General features: G+C 45.4%; 1 long non-coding RNA gene across 1 annotated transcript in view; it reads left to right on the forward strand.

The window, feature by feature from the left end:
* Nucleotides 1-23,042, forward strand: part of LOC115093086 — an 83,196-nt gene extending 60,154 nt beyond the window's left edge. The window contains exons 2-3 of the long non-coding RNA XR_003857165.1: nucleotides 17,680-17,767; nucleotides 22,900-23,042. This is a non-coding gene — a long non-coding RNA (uncharacterized LOC115093086). The remainder of the gene's footprint in view (nucleotides 1-17,679; nucleotides 17,768-22,899) is intronic.
* The last annotated feature ends 2,294 nt before the right edge of the window (nucleotides 23,043-25,336 follow it).

Genomic DNA, 25,336 nt, shown 5'->3' on the forward strand with positions numbered 1-25,336 from the left:
AGGGAGGTGAGAGAGAGAGAGGGAGGTGACAGAGGGAGGGTGAGAGAGAGAGAGGGAGGTGAGAGAGGGAGGTGAGAGAGAGAGAGGGAGGTGACAGAGGGAGGTGATAGAGGGAGGTGAGAGGGAGGGAGGGAGGAGAGAGGGAAGGTGAGAGAGAGGGAGGGAGGTGTGAGAGAGAGGGGAAGGGAGGTGAGAGGGGGTGAGAGGGGGGAGGAGGAGGGGGGTGATAGGTGAGAGGGGAGGGGAGTGAGAATGAGAGGGAGGGAGTGGGAAGGAAACGGACCGAGCCCGTTGTTACGGGCTTAACGGCTAGTTATTTATATTGCAATCTTTAGAGAAAAAGAAGATTGAAGAGAAGCAGACATTGCTGCATTCTGTCTCCCCATTTACCTTGACTTGCATATCAGGATAATTTGGAGTAAGTGTCAATGCAGAGATGAAGGACAGGAATTTAAAATTGTGCATTACTACTGTTTTACTCTTAAATATCCCTAGAAAATATGACAGAAGCTACTTATACAGTAAACATTATGTAAACTGTAATTAATAAGAAGTTTATTCATTGCTTATCATCTATCAAGTTTATGTTGCACTGGAGGTGGACCCTTGGCCTGGTGCAGGATTGATACGGCCCTCTGGTCAGACCCGGAGGGTGCCTGCCACCAGGAGGCAGCACATGAAGAGACAGAGGCTAACTGGAGCTTCACCAATAATAGTCCGGGGTTTCTGCAGGTTGAACTCTTCGGTACCCCAGACCGCCTGGACTTAGGTGGTGCCTCAGATGGTCTCCTGAAGAGGTAGTGGAGAGGTATGCCCACCACGAGCAAGATTGCACGGCTGACGCAGATAGGATGGACTAGACCCGAACTGGAAGCTCCGGAGACCTTAGGGAGGTCACAGATCAGGAAGGTTCTCCGGGTGAGACAGGCAGCGCCTACGGGTCTACTTGGGTGGAAGCCGCGAGTGGATTCCCAGCAGGTTGGTTTGGTAGTCACAGTAGGCCAGAAGAGAGTGTCCGAGTGAAGCTCAAGGGTCAGAGCCAGAGTATCAGTCCAGAAGTAGTTAGCCAAAGCAGGGGTCAATACTAAGGTCAGTCTGAGCGTAGTCAAGGCAAGCGAGGGTCAGTTCCAGGCGGTAAACAAGAGAATGGTCAGGCAGGCAGGGGTCAGTTCCAGGCAGCAGGCAAGAGAGTGGTCAGGCAGGCAGAGGTTAGTACCAGAGATCAATCCGTAAGGGTACTACCTGGGAAGGATGCAGGAACACACGGAGACTCAGGAACAGGGAGACGCTGGAACACTGAGTTAGGCAAACAAATAACACGTTGACCTGATTGCCAAGGCTGGGGGACAGGGCCTCACTTTTATATAAGAACATAAGAACATAAGAAAATGCCATACTGGGTCAGACCAAGGGTCCATCAAGCCCAGCATCCTGTTTCCAACAGTGGCCAATCCAGGCCATAAGAACCTGGCAAGTACCCAAAAACGTCATCGGGCTGCGCCGTGGAGCTGGTTCCCACCCTTGGCCCTTTAAAGGGCTGAGCAGTCCGCGCGTGTGCCTAGGGGCAGGACCAGAGAGGAGAATGTGCCCTGGCGTGGAGCTAGGCCCGATGTGGAGGGCCTGGGAGACGCCGCCGCAGAGCGCAGTGGATGGGAGGCACTGGCAGCGGCAGAGGAAGGCCCGGGGCCCGACAGCGCAGGAGCAAGGTGAGCAGGCTCGGGTGCTGGCCTAGCGTGGACGGGACACACAACAGTTTATTTATCAATATATTATCTGATATCCAAATCAATATTTCTTCTAAATTTTCTGATCAGAATAAATCCAAATTTTTATATACAAAGTTAAGTGGCTTCTTTTACTATGCTATATTCCCCGTAATTTATTTTGGTGTTGGAATGCCTCGTGGGGGTGTGTATGGTATGTGGTGTAGTTATAGCGATCAGTTATTTTGTTTGTTTGTTTGTGATAGTGTACTTTTAAATATTTAGACAAAGGAATTTAATGATTTCTTTTAATGACACCTTAAAAATGGTAGAAACTTGTTCTTTTATCTTTCAAAAAAAGTTATGTTAATTATCAGATGTCGCGAAAGATTATAAATTGGTTCAAAGGGGATTTGAGACCCATCTTTGTTCTAAATCTGTTAGTTCTGTGAAGGACATAGGGGGACTCATTTGTTCTGTAAGTTAATATAATAAAGGAGAGAATAAGAGGTAGATTTTAAAAGCCTTGAGCACGCAAAAAGGAAACATATGCATGTAAGTGGGCCACACGAGCTATGCAAATTTTAAATAGCCGGGAAGGACGCGCATACATTCATATATGCGCACCCAGAAAAGGGGCAGAGCATGGGCGTTCTAGAGGCGGGGCCAGCACTGATACACATAACCCTTAATTCTCCTTGGCCAGCGCATGTAACTTTGCCCCCTATGAGGAAGGCTGAAGAGGTTAGAGCTGTTCAGCTTGGAGAAGAGATGGCTGAGGGGGGATATGATAGAGGTCTTTAAGATCATGAGAGGTCTTGAACGAGTGGATGTGACTCTGTTATTTACACTTTCGAATAATAGAAGGACTAGGGGGCATTCCATGAAGTTAGCAAGTAGCACATTTAAGACTAATCAGAGAAAATTCTTTTTCACTCAACGCACAATAAAGCTCTGGAATTTGTTGCAAGAGGATGTGGTTTAGTGCAGTTAGTGTAGCTGAGTTCAAAAAGGTTTGGATACGTTTCTTGGAGGAGAAGTCCATTGACGGCTATTGATCAAGTTTACTTAGGGAATAGCCACTGCTATTAATTGCATCAGTAGCATGGTATCTTCTTAGTGTTTGGATAATTGCCAGGTTCTTGTGGCCTGGTTTGGCATCTGTTGGAAACAGGATGCTGGGCTTGATGGACCCTTGGTCTGACCCAGCGTGGCAGTTTCTTATGTTCTTATGCTACAGCTGTGTAGGCATCTGGTGAACATTTGGGGGGGGGGGGGGGGGAGACTCTTTATAGGGCTAAGCCTGACAATATATGCACCATTGTAAGGCGGGTACTTTGATTCGGAGTGAGTTTTCAGGAGGTGGGTTGGGGTTTGGGGGGTGATGTTATAGAAACATTCAGAAGTACTCATTGTAAAATTGACATCATTAAAGAATCTTAGTCCTTATAAGTTATGAAAAGGACTTGATTTGTATAATGCAGCTAGCAGAGTGCAGTGTACAAATCAACTCCTCTTGTTAGAATTAATATCACTTAAAATGTCTAAAATTCTTTAATGATGTCAATTTACAATGACTACCTCTGAATGTTTCTGTAATTCTGTAACAAGCCTTCCCGGACAACTCATAACCATCTCCAACTCCTGTAAGAATGTGACTGTAAATATTCATTAAGTTATTTATTTTATCCCCATACAATTCTTCTACTCCCCACTGTTCCTCTTTTTTCTCTATCCCAGTTATTCCACCCCTGGTTTTTTGTAACTGCTTCCCCTTTGCACCAGTTTAGTTCTACTGTTCTTTGCACCCCTTGTTTGTATGTAAACCAGCCTGATGTGACTTGTTCATGAATGCCGGTATATAGAAAACCTAAATAAATAAATAAATAATTCCACCCCCAAACCACCTCCTGAAAAGTCATTCCAAATCAAACTGCCCCCCCTCCCCCTTACAATGGCACATATATTGAGTATCAGGGTGAGCCCTATAAAGAATATTTCTCTCTTTCTCTGAGTGTGTGTAAGATATGCATGTAAAGGATGCAGACATATGTGCGTAAAGAGTATTTTCAAACCTAAGTGCATACTTTATAAAATAGCGCACAGCTTTGCATGTGGCGAGATACGCGTGTGTATGGGCGCACACACACAGCCATTTTAAAATCTCCCGTAAAGTTGGTTTTGTGAAAGGGGTAGATACTTTTATATCTTTTGTTATTTATGTTTATGAAGCTTGAATTAAGCTTCTGATTATGTTCTCTGAACTAAAATTAAAATAGAGGCATAAATTATTAAATCTTCATAGGGTGTGCTTCTAAGCAAGGAGCTACAGAATTGAGATTCATGATATGATTAGTACAGTTATACTCTTAGAGCCAGATTTTAAGAGCCCTACGCATGTGGGGGGGGGGGGGTTTACGCGCATTGGGGCCTATTTTAAAAAGGTCCCGGCAAACGCTCGTAAAGCCCAAGGATGCGTGTAAGTCCTGGGGCTTTACTAAAGTGGCGGTCCGGGGCCAGAGGCTCTGACAGAGCGGCTATGTGCCAGCAGGCGCAAAAGGTAAGGACAAAGGTCAGGGAGCAGGGGTTAAGGTTAGGGGAAGGGGTGGGTAGGTCAGGCTAGGGGGGAGGGAACCGGGGAAGGCAGGTGCGGCTCGGGCACGCGCAAGGTGCACCCCTTGTGTGCACCAGGTAACGCGTGCACATGTATGCCCGCGCGTACGTTTTAAAATTACTACCCCTTAATGTATATGTGCAAGCTGTCAGATAAGATTTTTACACTGGAATTAAATCATTTGCATGTCACTGAGTACAAAAGAACAAAAACAGCAAAAATAAACAAGGTCTAGAAAATTTGACACAATTTTTCCTTGCCGGGGTCCATCTGATGATGTCACCCATATGTGAGAACTACTACCCTGCATGTCCTAGGAGAACTAACTATAGTGTAAATCTCCAAAGGGATTGTTTTATATTAATTTACATTAGAAGCTCAAGATATATTGCAAGGAAAGAGCTCAGTAATCCACAATATAGTGGGTGAACTGAGAAGAGAGGGTCGGTCACCTTGCTGGTGGCTGAAAAGAATCGGTAAGTACCGCATGGGGAAATTTTTAGAACTTAAAAGTTTTGGGGAGAAGTAAACTATTGGGGTATGTTATTTAGTGTGTTTGTGTGCCTGTATTAAATAGTCAGAGTGCAGGCAAAAATCAGGAGTTTGTGTGTTTGTAAAAGGATTATGATAAGTAAGGTGATCAAATTTGTGGATGACACAAAATTATGCAGAGTAGTTAAATCTCAAGTGGATTGTGATAAATTGCAGGAGCACCTTGTGAAAATAGAAGACTGGACTTCTAAATGGCAGATGAAATTTAATGTGGACAAGTGCAAAGTGATGCATATAGAGAAAAATAACCCTTGCTGCAGTTACACAATGTTAGGTTCTATATTAGGAGTTACCATCTAGGCATCATAATGGATAATACATTGAAATCGTCGGCTCAGTGTACTGCGGCGATGAAAAAAGCAATGTTAGGAATTATTAGGAAGGGAATGGTAAATAAAACGATGGATGTCATAATTTCTCTGTATTGTTCTGTGGTGAGATTTTGAATACTGTGTGCAATTCTGGTCGCCGCATCTTAAAATAGATATAGTTGCACTGGAGAAAGTGCAGAGAAGGGTGACCAAAATGATAAGGTGCATGGAACGGCTGCCATATGAGGACGAGCTGCCGGCACCCAATACCCCGGTACGGCCACTGTGCCGGAGGCCTCGGTCCCGCCCCTGCAAAATAGGCTCGGCACGCGCAGGAGCGGTTAAGCGCATAACCCTTTTAAAATCTGCTCCTGTGTGTTTATGGGAAAAATGATTAATACATGTGGTCCTTAATGAGTTATACTTATCATGCAGTATTAAACCAAATCTTATATACTGCTCAAATGTAACTGCAAATTAAGAGCCTGATTCACTAAGCATTTTTCCCAAAGACACAGAATGGGAGAAAAGCCTTACTGAATCAAGGCCCTAAGAAAGATGGGACCAATTTTATTTTCCTATGCTATGTATTGTTTTATTTATATTTCTATCCATTGAAGAATTCAATTACTGTGCTTATAGATCATTCTAACAATTTTAAAGGAATGAAAAGTTACCAACTCCTTACACCTCAAACTCACACACACACTTGATTGCGTGGCATTCATATACTCACCCATGGAACATATGTTCTTCTTCATAGCTATTTTATCGTTTTAAATTATAAAACTTTAAATATAAGCTATAATGATCATTTATCTTTTTGTTACAAATAAACCCCTAGTGGCTGTTGACATTTCCTTGGCATCCATTCCATTTCTCAAGCAATTATTAAAGCAGTGAACCCCTATCCTAGATTTCTGAACATGTTTCCTCACGAATATAAACCACATAATTAACATTTTAATCCAATAAAAATTTTTACACATACTTTATCATGTAGGCTTTCTCTCATCATCTCATGTTGTCTGTAAAAAAAAAATATTTTAAAAGGATTATTTAGAATTACAAAATGCCATTCTTCAGAACTACATTCAACTACAAATAAAAGCAAAAAATGGCAATTAAATTCCAATGGCTGCCGTGAGAAAAACATTTTTGTACTAATTTCTTTATTTAGCTTAATCTATTTCCATAAGTTAACCAAGGTACAAAGTGAAAAAAGATTAAATATACACGTTTGTACATACATACATGCATATATCTATCTATCTATCTATATATATATGTATATACACACACACATATATATACATATATTTTCCACACAGTACAAACCAACATTGAGGGTTAGGTAAAGATCAGTGAAATGTCTGTAACAATTATTGTATAAATAATAATGAACCCACCCAGAACAGCCCACCTGCCCCTGCAATTGTGAATTTCAAAAGTCATAAGAACACACATATATCTATCTATATGTATGCATAAATAAAAATAAAAGGGGAGGGGGGAAACAAAAAAAAAAAAGAGTACTTACAGATGGACTAGGACAGGGGTCGGGAACCCATGGCTCGCGAGCCAGATATGGCTCTTTTGAGGGCTGCATCTGGCTCGCAGACAAGTGTCGCCACACTTTCCAGTCCCCCGCTGACCCAGCTGCTCCCCGGTCCTCCTCCGCCCGGGCTTAAAATGCTGTCAGCCCGGGCGGAACGCGGCAGAATAGCTGGAGTCGGCAGCATCGGCATGCTCTCTTCTTCCCGCGCCCCCCCCCCCCCCCCCGGCCCGGAAGAGGAAGTGGAGAGCATCGGGTGCGTGCGCGGCAAGAAGAGGCCACGCTAGTGTGGTCTGCGTCGGTCTGACGAAAAGAAGACTGCAGCGCGGCTCAGAGGAAAATGAAGAGCTTCAACCACGGCCGATGGGACTCCTCCTCCGCGAGGGCTGAAAATGAAGGAGGTTAGCGTTGGGAGGAGGCTGCTGCTGCCGCGAGTTCCCGGGGGGGGGGTGGGGGAGAGAGAGTGAATGAGCGAGCAAGCATGTGTGTTTGAGATCCTGTGTGTGTGAGAGATTGCATGTATGTGAATGATTGAGAGCCTGTATATGTGAAAGAGAGTATGTCTGTGATTGAGAGCCTATAAATGTGAAAGAGAGTATGTCTGTGATTGAGAGCCTGCCTGTGAGAGAGAGAGCATGAATGTAAGTTTACCATTGGGAACCTGTATGTGTAAGTTTGTGATTGAAAACCTGTTTGTGTGAAAGAGTATGTGTGTATGATTGAGATCTTTGTGTGTGAGAGAAATCATGTGATGTATGATTAAGAGCCTGTGTGTATAAGTAAGAGAGAGATCATGTGTGGTCTGTGTGTGATTGAGAGCTGGTTTAGGTGATGGAGGCATGTGAGTATGTGATTGAGAGCCTGTGTGTAAATGAGAGAGAGAGACCATGTGTGTCTGTGTGTGATTGAGAGCTGATTTAGGGGGAGGGAGCATGTGAGTATGTGATTGAGAGCCTGTGTGTAAATGAGAGAAGAGAGGACATGTTTGTAAGCATGTGAATGAGAGGTCTGTGTGTGAGAGAAAAAGACAAGCATGTATTTATGTGATTGAAAGCCTGTGTGTGTGTGTGTAAGTGTGAAAGATAGACAGCATGTGTGTAAATGTGTAATTAAGAGCCTATATAAGTGAGAGAGAAAAACATGTGTATATGTGAGTGACTGAGAGCATGTGTGTATAGGTGTGTCATTGAGAGCCAGTGTGAGAGAGAGCGCTGGTATGTGACTTGAGAGAGGAGAAAGTTCCAAGCAAACCACCCCGCCTCCTGCTAATTCAGAACAATCTCAGGACACCTGGGATATCAAACGTTCCCAGGTATGCAGAGCAAAAAAAAATTTTGTATCCTTATTATTTTTCATTACTGGGTCTTTGTCTCTGCTATTTTGAAATATTTTGTTGGTATCTGGAAATGTTTTATATGAGTTTTTAATTATTGGATATTCCACTCATCAGCTGTTTCGAAATATGTTCTTTTTGTTAGTACAGTTTTACTGCTGATGATTTTATAAGGATGGGTGATGTTTCTTTTTTCCTTTGTTACACTGCATACAGAGACTCTGGCTTGTTGAAGTTTCCAATTCAGTTTTTTTCTGCATGCTTCTTGTTATGCGTTTTGGTCTCTTTATTCTATGTTAGGTGAGGGACAGCACGTGATTCAGGTGAGGTTTTCTGCTGGCGGTGTAGTTTCTGTGTAGGACTCTATAGCAGCCTGACTTGGTCCGTTTTCCTAATAGGAGATGTATTGGTGTCTTAAGGCCTGGTGTAATATTTTCAGAGACTTATTGTACTTTAAAAGTGTGATCTTACATAAAATGCACACATTTACTTGTATTTAGTTTTAAAACATATTGTATGGCTCTCATGGAATTACATTTTAAAATATGTGGCGTTCATGGCTCTCTCTCAGCCAAAAAGGTTCCTGACCCCTGGACTAGGAGATCATCTCCTGAATGAAAAAAACTGCACATTTAACCCTTTAAGGGCCTTATTTACCAAGGTTATTGCAGGCTTGTGCTGCTAGCGCAAGCCTGTGATAGCCTGCAAAGGTAGCGCACGCCTGCTCTACCTAAATCAGGGTGGAGTCGGGCCCCGGAAGAGGAGGAGTCGGGGCATCACCGGGGCAGACTCCGCGAAGACGGCGCCACCCAGCGAAAAGGTAAGGGCCTTTTCGCGTCCTATTTCGCGCCTAATAACTACAACACCTTCTATGGTGGCGCTATTGGGTGCGAAACCGGCAGCGACTGCACCGCGGCGGTACGATCGCTGCCGGCTTGCGCAGGACCGCCCCCCCCCCTCCGGGTCGACCCCCCCATTAGCGCAATTTTCTAAAGTATCGCTGGCCTGCGATACTTTAGAAAATGAGGCCCTAAGTGTCCTCATTTTATTTCTGCTAACAATATGGCTTATACTAAATTGAACTAAAAAAGAAAAAAACTAAACTAATGGATTGTGCAATATCTTAACACTACCAATCTTCATTAAGAATACACAATGAAAAAATTCTTATTATGAACTCTGAAGTGTACAATGAACGTTGATAAGAGAAATAGGATAAAACATGAACCATAAACCTTTTAAAAACTAGGGTTTAAGAAATAAATTATATAAAAATGCATGTATAGTGGTATTAAAACAAAAGCCAACTTGCACTCCCATCTGAGAAGTAAAGTGGAGCACAATAAAATTATAAGGAAATAATATAGAAACATAGAAATGACGGCAGATGAAGACCAAATGGCCCATCCAGTCTGCCCAGCAAGTTTCGCACTTTTTTTCTCTCTCTCATACTTATCTGTTTCGCTTGGCTCTTAGTAACCTTTTGGTTCTATTTCCCTTCCACCCCCACCATTAATGTAGAGAGCAGTGTTACAACTACATCTAAGTGAAATATCTAGCTTAATTAGTTAGGGGTAGTAACCGCCGCAATAAGCAAGCTACACCCATGCTTATTTGTTTACCCAGACTATGTAATTCAGTTCTTGTTGGTTGTTGTCTGTATATAGATCCACTTTTCTTCATTCCCCCTGCCGTTGAAGCAGAGAGTTATGCTGGATATGCATTGAAAGTGAAGTAGCAGACCTGCCGTTGAAGCAGATAGCTATGCTGGATATGCATGAAGTATCAGTCTTTCTCCCCTACCGTTGTAGCAGAGAGCTATGCTGGATATGTATTGAAAGTGAAGTATCAGGCTTATTTGGTTTGGGGTAGTAACCGCCGTAACAAGCAAGCTACTCCCCGCTTTTTTGTGAATGTAAATCCTTTTTTCCACATTTCCTCTTGCGGTTGAAGCTTAGAGCAATGTTGGAGTCTTAGAGCAATGTTGGAGTCACATTAACCGTGTGTATGTTTATTGAATAAGGGTATTATCTCCAGGTAGTAGCCGTCAGTCCCGCGAGCCACCCACTCTTCGTTCACGTCCTCTAGACTTTATGGATCCACCTCACAGAACTGCCTGCACATCCATATACGCATATATATGGAGCACACATTTGCATGTATTTTGTAATGTGTGTGCAAATGCAGCACACAAAACAAAATCCATGTAACTTTGTGCCAGTTGTGCACTGTTGCATGTAGGTTTTGCATTGTAAATGCAAGTTTGTGCTTACTGTGAACATTCATGTGCACAAGGACATGCACGCATCTGCGAATGCAAAACTTCCGGTTCTTAATGGGTGTGGACGGAGAAAATACTGCCACCAGCAAGGCATCCTAATTTTACCACCAGGGTTATCACCTGCTTGACATACCTGGTGGTGGAGTATGAGTGGGACCTCTTACCCATTGCCAGTGTCCGGAGGAACAAGTTGGCATAGTGTATGGTGTGGCACGATTTAACAGAGGAGTCTTCTACGCATGTAGGCTAAGTAGAATGTGGGTAGTAGGGGTAGGTAGGGATGCGTATGGAGGATTACTAGGGGGGTGGGAGTAGGTAAGGGTGTGCATGGGGGTCCCCCTAGGGCAGTCCCAAAATGGCCTACAAATAGGGCAAGAGCCAATAGATATGTATGGATACTGTAACTGTTATGAAATACGAATATACCACCAAATCTCAACAATTCAATAATGATTAGAGACACACTACGTTCTAATGACCATCATACTACACATCATCGCAAGTAAAACCACTTTCTGACTCAGCCTTATATATAATCATAGGTCAAGAGCAAGTCCAATGTCTATCGGATATCGGCGAAGGCATTCCACAGTGAACGTTTGGCAGTAAACACTCATTTTTTGAGTTTGATATTTGTGAAGATTTGACAACATTGAAACTTGCTGGAAGTGAACTATTTCACATTACAGTATCTTTAGATAAGTGGTTATATATTTATAACATCATAATTCTAATTTTGGTAATTACCATTTTATTTGCAACAAAAAATTCTCAAAAAATGTCTTTCTTGAAACATTGGACTTGTTCATGACCTATGTTAATATATAAGGCTGAGTCAGAAAGCGGTTTCACTCGCGATGAAGCCATAGCGTGTCTTTATTCATTATTAAATTGTTGAGATTTGGTGGTATATTCTTGTGTAATTTTGGTTGTTCCACCTTTCTCCGCTTATATTAGGATGTTTGTGGAGTTTTCTTAGATTACTGAAACTGTTGTACATTCCATTAATAGCATGAATGTTGAGATTACTTACCTGATAATCTCGTTTTCCTTAGTGTAGACAGATGGACTCAGAACAAGTGGGTATAGTGTGCTCGTGCTAGCAGTTGGAGACGGATTTCACGTCAGCACGGATACATATACCCCCACAGGAAGTGAAGCTCTTCAGTAATCTTCCTTGCAAAAGCTGTTATGGATATATGTGTACTGACGATCAATGAAATAGTGAAAACAGGATTCCCCTGACCGATTGTTAGTAGCTGGAGACCGCCAGCATTCCCAACCAGAAGGCGTCGACACCTGGCAGAGTGGACGCACTCATGTCAGAAGTGATAAGGCTTACCTTGAATCGGTGAAACCAATGTAGACAGGCAGCTGGGCGGGATGCTGAGTCCATCTGTCTACACTAAGGAAAACGAGATTATCAGGTAAGTAATCTCAACATTTCCTGTCGTGTAGCCAGATGGACTCAGAACAAGTGGGATGTACAAAAGCTTTACTTCCGGACTGGGCGGGAGGCTGCCTGAGGACCGTGTAAGACTGCCCTCGCAAATGCTGTGTCCTCCCTGGCCTGGACATCCAGACGGTAGAACCTGGAGAAGGTATGGAGGGAGGACCACGTCGCCGCTTTACATATTTCTGCAGGCGACAGCATCCTAGATTCCGCCCAAGATGCTGCTTGGGCTCTGGTAGAATGAGCCTTGACTTGAAGAGGCGGTGACTTCCCGGCCTCTACGTAGGCCGCTCTGATGACTTCTTTAATCCAGCCGGCGATGGTTGGGCCGAGAGGCCGCTTCACCTTGTTTCTTCCCGCTGTGAAGGACGAACAGATGGTCAGTCTTTCGTACTGTTTTCTGTCATTTCCAGATATCTGGGCAGCAATCTGCCAATGTCGAGATGGCGTAGCAAACGCCCTTCTTCTGATTTCTTCAGGACTGACGTAGTTGGCAAGGATATGGTCTGGTTGAGGTGAAATTGTGAGACTACCTTAGGCAAGAAGGATGGAACCGTGCGAAGATGGATAGCCTCAGGAGTGATTCTGAGAAAGGGATCACGGCAGGACAGTGCTTGTAGTTCTGAGATGCGGCGTGCTGAACATACAGCCAGCAAGAACACCATCTTCAAAGTGAGAGAACGGAGAGACAGGCCCCGAAGGGGTCTGAAGGTGGATCCCGCGAGGAAATCCAAAACTATATTGAAGTTCCACAAAGACTCTGGCCACTTCAGTGGCGGACGAATGTGCTTGACTCCTTTCAGGAAGCGAGAAACATCTGGATGCGTGGCAATGGTCTTGCCATCCCACCTGAACCTTGATGGAGCTTAGGGATAGACCCTTCTGAAGCCCATCCTGCAGGAAATCCAGAACAATAGGGATAGTAGTCGCATGTGGATTGGTGCCATTAGTGTCGCACCAGGCTTCAAACACTCTCCAAATCCTGACGTAGGTGAAAGATGTGGAGAACTTGCGAGCTCGGAGGAGTGTATCTATCACTGGCTCCGAGTAACCTCTTTTCTTCAGTCTAGCCCTCTCAATGGCCAGACCGTAAGAGAGAATTGAGCCAGATCCTCGTGAAGGATGGGACCTTGACGTAGCAGGTCCCGGAGCGGAGGCAGGGGAAGGGGCTCCCCTACCAGTAGTCTTCGCATGTCCGCGTACCAGGGTCTTCTTGGCCAGTCTGGTGCCACTAGAAGAACTAGGCCCCGGTACTTCCGAATCTTGTGGATAAGGGTGCCCAGCAGGGGCCATGGAGGAAAGGTGTATAGCACGGCCCCTGGGGGCCATGGCTGAACCAGGGCGTCGATCCCTTGAGAGAACGGATCTCGCTTGCGGCTGAAGTATCTGGGTACTTGAGCATTGGACCTGTCCGCTAGTAGGTCCATGTCCGGAATCCCCCAGTGATCCACAATCATCTGGAAGGCTGTGGGGGACAGCTGCCATTCCCCCGGATTTAGGCTTTCTCTGCTGAGGAAGTCTGCCGTGGTGTTGTCCCTTCCGGCAATGTGGACGGCGGAGATGTCCTGAAGATTTGCCTCTGCCCAAGCCATCAGCGGGGCTATCTCGAGGGACACCTGTTGGCTTCTGGTTCCGCCCTGTCGGTTGATGTATGCCACCGTGGTGGCGTTGTCTGACATCACTCTGACTGCTCTGTTCCTCAGTCTGTGAGCAAATCGCAGGCAGGCTAACCGGACTGCCCGTGCCTCTAGTCAGTTGATGTTCCACCCTGACTCTTCCCTACTCCACCGTCCTTGGGCGTTGAGTTCTTCGCAGTGTGCTCCCCATCCGCTCAGGCTGGCATCTGTGGTGAGCAGAGTCCACGTGGGGAGGACATCTTTGACCCCCTGCTCGTGTGGTTGGACTGCAACCACCACTGTAGCTGAGGTCCGCACTCTGGCCGGTAGAGGTAGATGCATGGAGTAATGCCGGAAGCGGGGGCTCCATCGAGAGAGCAGGGAGCGTTGTAGAGGTCTCATATGGGCCCTTGCACAGGGTACCACTTCCAGGGTGGATGCCATGAGACTGAGAACCTGCAGGTAATCCCAAGCTGTGGGCAGACTGGCTCCCATCAAGGACCGAAGACGCGTCTGAAGTTTAATCTTCTCTTGGTGGTGAGACTGACTTTGTCTGCCTGGGTGTCGAACTGGACTCCCAGATATTCCAGAGATTGGGAAGGCTGTAGGCAACTCTTGTTTAGGTTGACTACCCATCCCAGGCTTTCCAGAAGGGCGATCACTCTGCTGATTGCCCGATGGCTCTCCTCTCGCGATTTCGCCCTGATCAGCCAATCGTCTAGGTAGGGATGGACAAGGATTCCTTCCCGTCTGAGCGCCGCTGCTACCACTACGATCACCTTGGTGAAGGTCCGCGGCGACGTGGCCAGCCCGAAGGGCAAAGCCCGGAACTGGAAGTGGCGTCCCAGCACCTTGAAGCGTAGGTAGCGCTGATGATCCTGGTGAATCGGGATATGCAGGTAGGCTTCTGATAAATCTAAGGCCGTGAGGAATTCTCCTGGCTGTACTGTGTTCTTGACTGAGCGCAGCGTTTCCATGCAAAACCTCGGGACCAGTAAGTATCGATTGACTGACTTGAGGTCCAATACGGGCCGGAAAGTGCCCTCTTTCTTGGGTACCATGAAATAAATGGAATAATGCCCAGAATTCATTTCCCGTGCAGGTACCGGGATTATGGCTTTCAAGGACAGGAGCCTCGCCAAGGTAGCTTCCAATGCTGCCTTCTTGTGGATCGGACACGAAGATTCCACAAACCTGTCCGGAGGTAGATGATGGAAGTCCAGAAAATAACCCTCTCGGATGATGGCGAGGACCCACTGGTCCGACGTAATCTCGACCCATCTGGGGTAGAAGAGGGTTAACCTGCCCCCTATGGCCCCGTCCCCCAGATGGATCGGCTGAATCTCATTGGGAGGCGCGGCCGGGCCCTGAAGCCGAGCCGGCTCCCCTCTTCTGCTGCTTGAGCCGAAAGGACTGGTTCCTGGCCTGAGGTCGGGGTGCCTGATAGCGACCCCTATAGGGAATGAAGCGTTGGGAGCTTCTGCCTCTGGAAGGCTTTGGAAAGGCGCGCTGGTTCCTTTTGAACCTGTCTTCCAGCAGTCGAGGTATAGGAGAGGCACCCCATGTGCTGGCCAGTTTATCAAGGTCGTTGCCGAACAGGAAAGAACCCTTAAAGGGCATTCTGGTGAGGCGTGTCTTCGAAGGAGCATCGGCTGACCAGTTCCGTATCCAGAGCTGCCTCCTGGCAGCTACAGAAGATGAGATCCCCTTGGCTGTTGTACGGACTAGGTCGGATGCAGCGTCCGTGAGGAACGAGAGAGCGGACTCCATGTCTGCCGCCGGAGCATTGTTCCTGACCTGTGACAAACAGGAACGTGTCACCACTGTGCAGCAGGTTGCGATTCGCAAAGCCAGAGCTGCCACCTCAAATGTCTGTTTCAGGATGGCGTCCAGTCGCCGGTCGTGAGGTTCCTTGAGGGCCGCCCCCCCCCTCAACTGGAATGGTAGTGCGCTTGACCACCGCGCTAACCAAGGCATCCACCTGAGGGCACGCCAGCATCTCCTTGATTGCCGGATCCAGGGGGTACATGCCTATCAGGCATGTACCCCCTGGATCCTTTGAATGAGGCCGCTGGTGCGGCCCATTCCAGATCTATCAGTTGCTGTGCGGCTTGCAAGAAGGGAAAATGGCGGGCTGTAGGATGAAGACCTTCCAGCAGAGGGTTCTGTGTAGATGGCACCGTAGTGCTGGGGCCTGTAATATCCAACTCCGCCAGGCACTGAGATACTAGGTCGGAGAGATCTTCCTTGGGAAAGAACCGCCTCATGGTTCGATATGGCTCCATCCCCAAGGGAAGTTCCCCCTCTTCGGAGGGTTCTGATTCAGTCTCCGAGACATCAGGGTCCGCCTGAACCAGACTGCCCGGAGGCGGGTGTCCTTGCCCACGATAAGGGCGCGAAGGTCCAGGGGAAGGATCCGCTGGAGCAGCAACAGGAGCAGCAGCAACAGCCACAGCAGGGCCTGGACGGGAAGCTGATTTCATCTGTACAAATGCATGGATCCCCTTAAAGAGATCCACCCAGGAAATGGAGGTGGTCTCAAGTCGTCGGGGTACCAGGTCCCCCGGGATTCCAGGTTGTTCGAGACTGCCTGCGAGATCCGGGGTGGCCCCTGGGGAACTGTCAACAAACCTCGGTTGAGACTGGTCCTGGCCCGAGGCTCCCACTGCCTCCTCACATTGGGCACAAAGGGAGTCTGGCTCCTCGCTGTGCGTGGCTCTGAGCTGGCATGCTGAGCAGAGGCCGAGAGCTTTCATGCTGGAATCAGGAGGCGCCGCCGGCGGGGACACCGGGGCATTCGATTGTTCCATTGCACGCTGAAGAATATGCGCTGAATAATATGTGGCAGCAATATGCGCTTAATATAATATGCGCTCAATATAATATGCGCTCAATAATAAGCGACAGCTATATACACTTAATACAATATGCGCTCAATAGTAAGCGGCAGCTATATACACTTAATACAATATGCGCTCAATAATATGCAGTCAGCAATATACGCTAAATACAATATGCGCTCAATAATATGCAGTCAGCAATATACGCTCAATACAATATATGCTCAACAATATGCAATATATGCTCAATAAGAAGCACTTAATACGATACAGGCGCCTATCATGGGCGCTCAATACCTGAACAGGGCCGACAAAATGGCGACCTCTGCGGCGTGCCGCATACAGGCAACGCCGCCGATCCTCGAACTTCGGAGACCAAAAGTAAAGTTGTGCGCCTTACCTGATCCTCGGCGCTTCCCGGCTGAAACCCGGGCGGTCTCCGGCTGCGGGGGGAGAGGGGAAATACCTTCACCGCCGCACTTGAGGAATGCACCCGCTGCTTCCCAAGTCCACACTGGGACCGAGGCGCCTCTTAGCCCGACCCAAGCCCTTCCTGCTCGGGGGCTTGGTCCCTGCCGCGATTCGGCCACCGGACCGAGGCCTAAACCTCCGAGGAATCACGGAAATCACCTCGGGAAACTCAACTGGGGGAGGGACCGAATGGTATCACCGCAGGAGTGCGGGGCTCGATGTTCCTGTAGAAATTTAGTAAGTAGAAAGTAGAAAATAGAAAGTAGATTGGAAACACGTTCAGCGAGTGTGCAGGCTCTCCAAACTGCTTTGGAGACGGAAATTACTGAAGAGCTTCACTTCCTGTGGGGGTATATGTACCCGTGCTGACGTCAGATCCGTCTCCAACTGCTAGCACGAGCACACTATACCCACTTGTTCTGAGTCCATCTGGCTACACGACAGGAAATGTATATTTGTTGCCGATGTAATATAATATAACAAATAGCAGGCAAGATGAACAAGGAATGACTAAAGTTATAGTCACAAGTATAGTAATGCTGTAATGATGAGACACAACTTTCTCTGGGACTTTTCATATATTCCACGATGGTACCTACAGCACTAGAAACTTATGACTTCCTTTTAGAAGGCATAGATTAGAGCCTGTCACATCTTTCTTGTTACTCTACAAAGCTATCTTCTCTATGGAAAAGAATATTCCTACTGGCTTGCACTGCACAACTTGCTTACTCATGAACAGAGGTATAATGTTTCTTCATGGAGGCTCCCTGTTGTGGTCTGTTTTAGGGTCAGGTAGCAGCACTCCACTTCTATGTGCATTAATGAAGTCCAAAGAGCCATGCTACTTACTTTAGATATTAGTAGAAATCATTGTTAAATACCAGTATGGAAGTCACATTACTAGCTATAGTGTACACTCAACTTTGTCATTCTATTTCGCCCTATAGATTGAAAACTTCATGGTGGCGGCCCAGGAGCTGCGCTTGAAGAAGTGGTGGTTGGCCTGGCTGCAAGTTAGGCGGGACGGTGCTGGAGGTAAGTTCATTATTTGGCCATCAGGGAGATGTTCACAAGGTCTGTCTATATCCTGCTTCCATACAAATAATCAAGATATGAGAGAAATCAGAGCAGGCAAAAAAGACATGCACATCTCCAACATCATGTAATATATTCTTAAAAAGGACCACATAATCTAGAGATTTGTGCATTTGCTGAACAACTGTTCTAGATTGCATTTCACATGGACTGCTTAGTGTAAGCTGTGCTCATATTTCTCTAATCATTAGTCTCAAATAACCCATTTTTTAAAATATTTTTATATCAAAAATGTGATTTAAAAATTGAAAGGAACTTTTCAACTTATCTTGATCATGCTTGAGTCCACACAATGAAGTGGAAAAACCAGAAGCATCAATTTTGAAATCTTCATCAGTTTTCTCAATATTCCCAAATGAAAAAATAGATCGCAATCTTTCAATACAAGGATGCCATCGATACAAACTCTAGATGTAAGCCCCAGGGAGCCTTATATGCTGGGGCAACAAGCCTCAATTTGAATATTACAAATTATATGATATGTTAGCTTGCTTGATATTTATATAATTAATTGCATATTACAAGCACTTATTTTAAATGTTCATATGTCAGGGAAACAGAATGCTGAGATGATCCACAAGATGAATCACTTTATTGAAAAATGGCGTGTGCCTACATTAGTACACTCTTTAACTTATAACTAAGAAATGGGCCAATTCCTATTTGCATCAAAAAAAGGACCAATCAAAACACAGTTTACAAAAAATGCCAACTAATCTTCTGATTGCTATTAATTGAGTGAATACCATTCAATGGCATCGTTCATGCCCCTTGGAGTCACTATGTCTAGTTGATAAATCCATTGTTGTTGGTTAAAATTAACCTGAACAGGCAACTCACTCCCACGGTTGAATAATATCACCAAATCCATAACTGTCCAAGATAGAGCTTCAAACTTATGCTGGAATAATAAACAGTTTTTGACAATCGGTGCATTCTCTTTTTTTGTATTTAATCTACTTTGATGTTAATAGTTCGAGAATACAGAAGAGAATGTATGGGAAGTGCTAGAAAAACAAAGTGGACAAGGCCATGGGGCTAGATGAAGAACATCCCAGAATATTAAGGCAACTCAGACATGTCCTGACGGGTGCACCGAAAGATCGGTTCAATAGATCCCTGGAAACAGGAGTGATGCCACAAGATTGGATAAGAACGGTTATGGTCCTGCGTCATAAGAGTGGTAGCAGAGAGGAGGCTGGATACTACATGCTGGTTTGCTTCACCTCAGTGGTAGAAAAATTAACGGAGACGCTGCTGAAAGAAAGGATACTGAATTATCTACAATCCAGTAAGTTGCTGGACCCGAGGCAGCATGGATTCACCAGGGGAAGGTCCAGTCTGAAAAGTCTGATTATTTTGATTGGTTGCTAGAGAATTGGATTGAGGTAGAGCCTGATGTGATCTACTTGGATTTCAGCAAAGCTTTTGATATGGTCCCCGCATAGTAGGCTTCTGATTAAAAGGAGAAGCTTGGGAGTGGGCACCAAGGTGGTGGCATGGATTATAAACTGGTTGACTAATAGGAGACAGTGTGTAATGGTAAATGGAATCTACTATGATGAGAGAACCATGTTAAACAGGGATCAGTATTTGGAAACTGATAAAATACGAAAAATAGTTAAAAACAAAAAAACAAAAAAACCCCCAAAAAACAACCAGAAAGGTGCAGCTTTAAAGGTTAAGATTATTGTGCAACAGGCATGGACCTTATAATTGATTAAAAGGAGTTGATTTGTATAATTTTACAATGGATACCTCTGAATGTGTCTGCAACAACACCCCACTAAACCCAACCCACCTTCTGAAAACTCTCCCTGAATCCAAATGCCCCCTTACAAAGCCTACTATATTGTTACGATTTGTAGATAGTGGATCCCCAAATATCCCTCAGCCTTACCTTGTCGCGGTCGTCCCTGATTTCTGCAGCGAGGATAGTCGCCCAGTACTGTGTACCGCAGTACCACGAAGGCGGAGTCCTCTCCCAATTCCGGTCCGCGGGCAGCCAGCATGCAGACACGTCCGGTAGGTACTCCGGGTCAGAGGGCAGGCCGCAGGCAGGCAAGTCCAGAAGACAATCTGGGTCAGAGAGCAGGTGGCAGACAGGCAAGTCTGATGAGCAATCCGGGTCAGAAGTCAGGCAGCAGGCAGGCAGGTCCGATGGGCAATCCGGGTCAGAAGGCAGGCGGCAGGCAGACAGGCAGGTTCAAACACTCCGGGTCAAAAGTCAGGCAAAGGCAAGAAACGCAACTGAGCACCAGCACAGCAAGCCTGTAGCTGAGGCAATGCTGTGCTGGAGTCAGCTCTTTAAATACTAGTTTTTCGCGCGCAAACGCAATCCTCGGGAGGGCGTCTGACGTCAGCTGGTGGGCGGAGCTTGCGCGCGAGTCGCGTCAGCCCGCGCTGCCGCCAGCAGTCTCCGCTGATCATCAGTGAGGACCCTCCCCGCCCGGTGCTGCGAGGTAACAAATATAAAGTATCTGACTGAGCCTTATAAAGAGGCTTGCTCATTCTCTCTCTCCCACCCTCCCCCCTCGATGGACTCCTGTGCCTAACAAGGAGCAGCAGCAAAGTGGCACGCGTTTTCTTTGTGTGTACAGCTCTAGACGTGTGCGTGCAGAGAATGTTATAAACTACATAAACATACATAGCGCATATTTTTGTGTGTGGTGAGATACGCACTTTTATGCGCGGCCCTTTTAAAATTTACCTAAGCTAGATTGAGGACTGGGCGTACAGTCCAACATTGCTCTCTGCTTCAATGGCAAGGAGAAAAGGGGAATTGGATTCAGACAGCAACGAGGGCCCCGACTTTTACAAGACATTCAAGCGTCAAGATTTCTAGCTAGAATTGTCCAAACATATCTGAAAAGGACTCCATATCTTTTGATATTTATGAAATTTCACTCCTTAGAGTGGTTAATTTCTCCTTATATTATATCTGCTTTATTTTAGACAGTAGTACCTGGAAAGAGGGTGCATCCCTTTTTCTCCACCACAGTGCTACAGCCCATCTTGATGAAATCACCACCGCTGTGACAATTTTTTTTTAAGTAGAAAGTCCATCAGCTGGCATATTCAATAAAAGCATTTTTGGATTTGTTAACACTGTTACACCTAGATCCACTTCTAGAAATTGATATACTTTATTCCCCAAAAAATTGAATGATGGGACAGGACCACCAAATGTGAAAGAACTCCCCAATAGCTCCAGAGATCTTCAGCAAAGTTAGATGGAGTTCAGGTAAATTTTATGTAACCTTTGAAGAGCCAAATAACATCTGTAAAATAATTTATTGCCATTTTATACCATTTCAGATGAAATGGGACTGCGCTCCATTGACTTAAAGCATAAATCCCATGTCCCATCATCCTATTCCTTCCAATAAATCACATTCCCAGGCCAGCATATATTTAGCCTTCTGCTTGGAGTTTTATTCAACGCTGTGTACAGTTTAGCGATGACCCCTTACCCCTCACCTTCTCACAATATTCCTCAAATATGGTTTTTTTCTCCATCAAGTCAGCCTTTACTCCCTTCGAATTCACAAAATGGGTTAATTGTATGCAAGCAATTGGTTTTAGATCTACCATAAGTATCAAATAAATCCTGGAAGAGTATCAGTTTTTACCCCACCCAAACTTGTTCCAACCTAGACAACCCCTTAATTTCCCACCTATGAAAAACTTTATAATCCTGTTCTGCTGGAAAATCCAGGCTAGAGCTAAAAGGTGTGCAAAAAAAAAAAAAAGCTCTCTCCCCATTATGATTTTCTTCCATCTTCCCCATACCTTAAGGGTGCAATTTGTACATGGTGATAAATGCCCTCTTGCTCTTCTCTGAGGTTCCTTTATCCAAAACACCCCTCTGCAGCGACCTTATCCCCTCCATACTGTATTCTATTTCAATCCATTGTTTACCATTAACCACATTGTGAAAATCGACCATTACTTTTAATTGTGAGGCAGTGTAATATTTAGCGATATTTGGTATGCCCAGTCCCTCAATCTAGCTTAGATAAATAAAGGATACTCTTTGCTCTTCTGAGAGGTTTCTTTTACAAACAAAAAGAAAAATCTTCCTTTATAACTTCTTTAGTACTGCAATCTGGAATAATGCATAATAATGTTTGAAATAAACATATTTCGGCAGGAATGACATCTTTACTGCTGCCACTCTTCCAGCCATGATAGCATGTATTCTCCCATTTGTCTAAGTCTTGCAATAAAGATTTTATCAACGTACAGTAGTTCAACTTGTACAACTCCCCAAGGGGACAACTCCTAAATATCGTACTTGTCCCCTTGCCCACTTAAAACGGGAACTTCTCTTTCATCCAATTAGCCTACAAATCTGTCAGGCATATTCGCAAAATCTATGATTTATCACTATTCGCTTTAAAGCATGAAACTTCACCAAAAAGCTCCATCTCTCTCAATAAAACACTTAGCAAAGCCTCAGGTTTTGAAAGGGTAAATAGTACATCATCTGCATAAAATGAAAGTTTATATTGCGTTTCATTCACACCCACTCTTATTCTTTCTATACTTGAAAACTATCTAATCCTTGCCTTCCCATTTTAAATCTTTAATAGCCCCAATCACCTCTGTTGTTTTTATCATTTTTCCTAAAGCCTCTTCCATTTCCATACTAAGACCAGGCAATTCAATCCTCTCAAATATTTTTCTATATCTTATTCCATTGCATTTTCCTCCCTTGCATATAATTCTTCATAAAACTGACTGAACCACTTCCTAATAGCCTCATTATCCATTAGCACAGATTCTCCCCCCCCCCCCCCCCCTTCTTGATTTTTATTATTTGGTATTGGGACATCTTAACTTTCAATTTGTGAGCCAAAAGCTTTCCAGCTCCGTTTCCATGTTCATAATAAAACTGTTTGTTTGATCATGTCTCGTTTATATGCTATCTCCTCTGATTCTAACATGCCTGTTTTATGACGTATAGCCGCTAATTTGACTACTAATTCACGTCGAGGATCCCGTTTATGTTGATGTTCCAAGACAGCAAGTTCTTCCATTAATATCTGTTTTCGCTCTTTTCCTTACAGGATGCCAAGTCGATTATGCCACCACTCACCACTGCAATCCTTAAGGCAATCCCAAAGCACCAATGGAGACACTTTGCCTGTGTCATTATGCTGTAAATATTCAGTTATCAGTTTGTATTTGTTGGGCACAATTTTCACCTTTATTAAACTATCACTCAGTTTCCAAGAACAACACCAACCGGCCTCCTGTTATTACACTCCAATTCCCACCAGATCATGATGTGTCCTGACCAAGAAATTAGACCTATATCTTAGTCTTTTGTAAAGAGGTAAATGAGTTTTTCACCCAGAAAATAATCAATTCTGGTATATGTATTAATGCGATTTTGAATAGAAAGAGAAATTCTAGAGCAAGGATAACTAACTCTCCATATATCTAATCAGGTTCCACTTCTCCATTAAAGGAAAATTGGTTCTTACCTGCTAATTTTCATTCCTGTAGTACCAAGGATCAGTCCAGACTGCTGGGTTATACCTCCCTTCCAGCAGATGGAATCAGAGAAAAGCTGAAAGCACCCACTAGATATCCCGGTGTGCCACCTGTGATCCTTCAGTATAATCAATATCAAAGCAGAATGAATTAAATTTAACAACCAATAACTAGATCAAGCGAACATTTTTTTTTTAAAACAATAACCAGCGAAAACTATGTATAAGAGCGTGCACGATACTTCAAAGGCGCCGAAAATCTGAACAGAGAAACAACAAGTTGCTGAGCGTACTCTCCCCGAATATTATACCCCTGGGCGGGCATCTGGACCTATCCTTGGTACTACAGGAACGAAAATTAGCAGGTAAGAACTAACTTTCCTTTCCCTGTTTGTACCAGGATCAGTCCAGACTGCTGGGATGTACCCAAGCTGCCCTAAATGGGGTGGTACCCAGAGAGTCTTGCTCGAAGCACACTGCTGCCAAAAGAATCCACATCCGGAGCCCGGACGTCCAAACGGTAATGCTTAGGAAACGTGTGCAAGGATTTCCAAGTAGCTGCCCTGAAAATTTCCTGAGGCGACGCATTGGCTCTCCGCCCAAGACGCCGCTTGCGACCTGATGGAATGAGACTTGAGACCATCCGGCACCTGTCGCCCATGACATATATACGTCGAAGCAATAGCATCCTTCAGCCATCGGGCAATAATAGTCTTGGAAGTCTTGCACACTTTCTTTGGACCGTTCCATAAGACAAAAAGATGATCAGACAACTGAAAAGTTATTAGTCACATCCAAGTACCGCAGAAGAATCCGCCGGACGTCTAATCTCCTCAGATCCTGGCCCTGAGGAGAACTTGTATCCACCTCCGGAAAAGCCGGTAACTGAACGGACTGGTTGATGTGAAACGCCAAGACCACCTTTGGCAGAAAGTTAGGTACCGTCCGAAGCGAAACTCCAGAATCCGAAATTCGTAAGAACGGTTCTCTGCATGACAATGCTTGAAGCTCTGAAACTCGTCTAGCCGAATAGATAGCCACGAGAAACACCATCTTGATCGTTAAATCTTTCAACGTAGCCCGTTTGATATGCTAAAAAGGCGAACCGCAGAGCCCACAGAGAACCTAATTCAAACTTCACGAAGGACAGACCGTCCGCATCAGCGGGTGCAAATGTTTGGCTCCTCTCAAAAAACATGCTACATCTGGATGCCACGCAATGGAGGTACCATCAACCTTGCCTCTCAAGCAGCCTAACGCCGTTACCTGAACCTGGAGCGAGCTATATGCCAATCCTTTCTTTAAGCCTTCTTGCAAGAAGGCAAGAAATGTGCCCTATAGTGGCCTGCCGTGGGGTCACCTTCAACCCACTGCACCAGAATCAAACACCTTCCACACCCGAACATAGGTGAGAGAAGTAGACGTCTTTCGGGCGTGTAGAAGAGTGGTAATCACCGCCTCCTGATAGCCTTTCTTTCTAAACTGCCTCCTCTCATAAGTCAAGCCGCTAGACAAAAGCGAGCCGCCTGATCAAAAAATACCTGATCTTCTCAGAGTAAATTTTGTAGATGACCCAGACGCAAGGGGCCCTCTACCGCCCGGTTGAGCACATCCACGAACCACGGCCTTCGTGGCCACTCCGGAGCCACGAGAATACCGGCCCCCAGTGGGATTCTATTCGCCTTAATACCTTTCCCACCAACAGCCAAGGAGGAAACACATAGAGGAGAATTTCAGGAGGCCATGGAAGGACCAGGGAATCCACCCCTTCCAATCCGTGCTCCCTTCTGCGACTGAAGAAACGAGCTGCTTTCGCGTTCAGCTGAGTCGCCATCAAGTCCAGCCGGGGGATCCCCGACTGGCGCATCACTAGCCACATCGCTTCCTCTGATAGTTTCCATTCGCCAGGATCTAGCCGTTGTCGACTGAGAAAGTCCGCCTGAACGGTGTCCACCCAGGCTGGAACGGTGTCCCTCTTCACTGGAACGCAGTTGCTGGGGAAGGCCTG

The sequence above is a fragment of the Rhinatrema bivittatum genome, chromosome 5, assembly GCF_901001135.1.
Source record: "Rhinatrema bivittatum chromosome 5, aRhiBiv1.1, whole genome shotgun sequence".
Lineage (NCBI taxonomy): Eukaryota > Metazoa > Chordata > Amphibia > Gymnophiona > Rhinatrematidae > Rhinatrema > Rhinatrema bivittatum.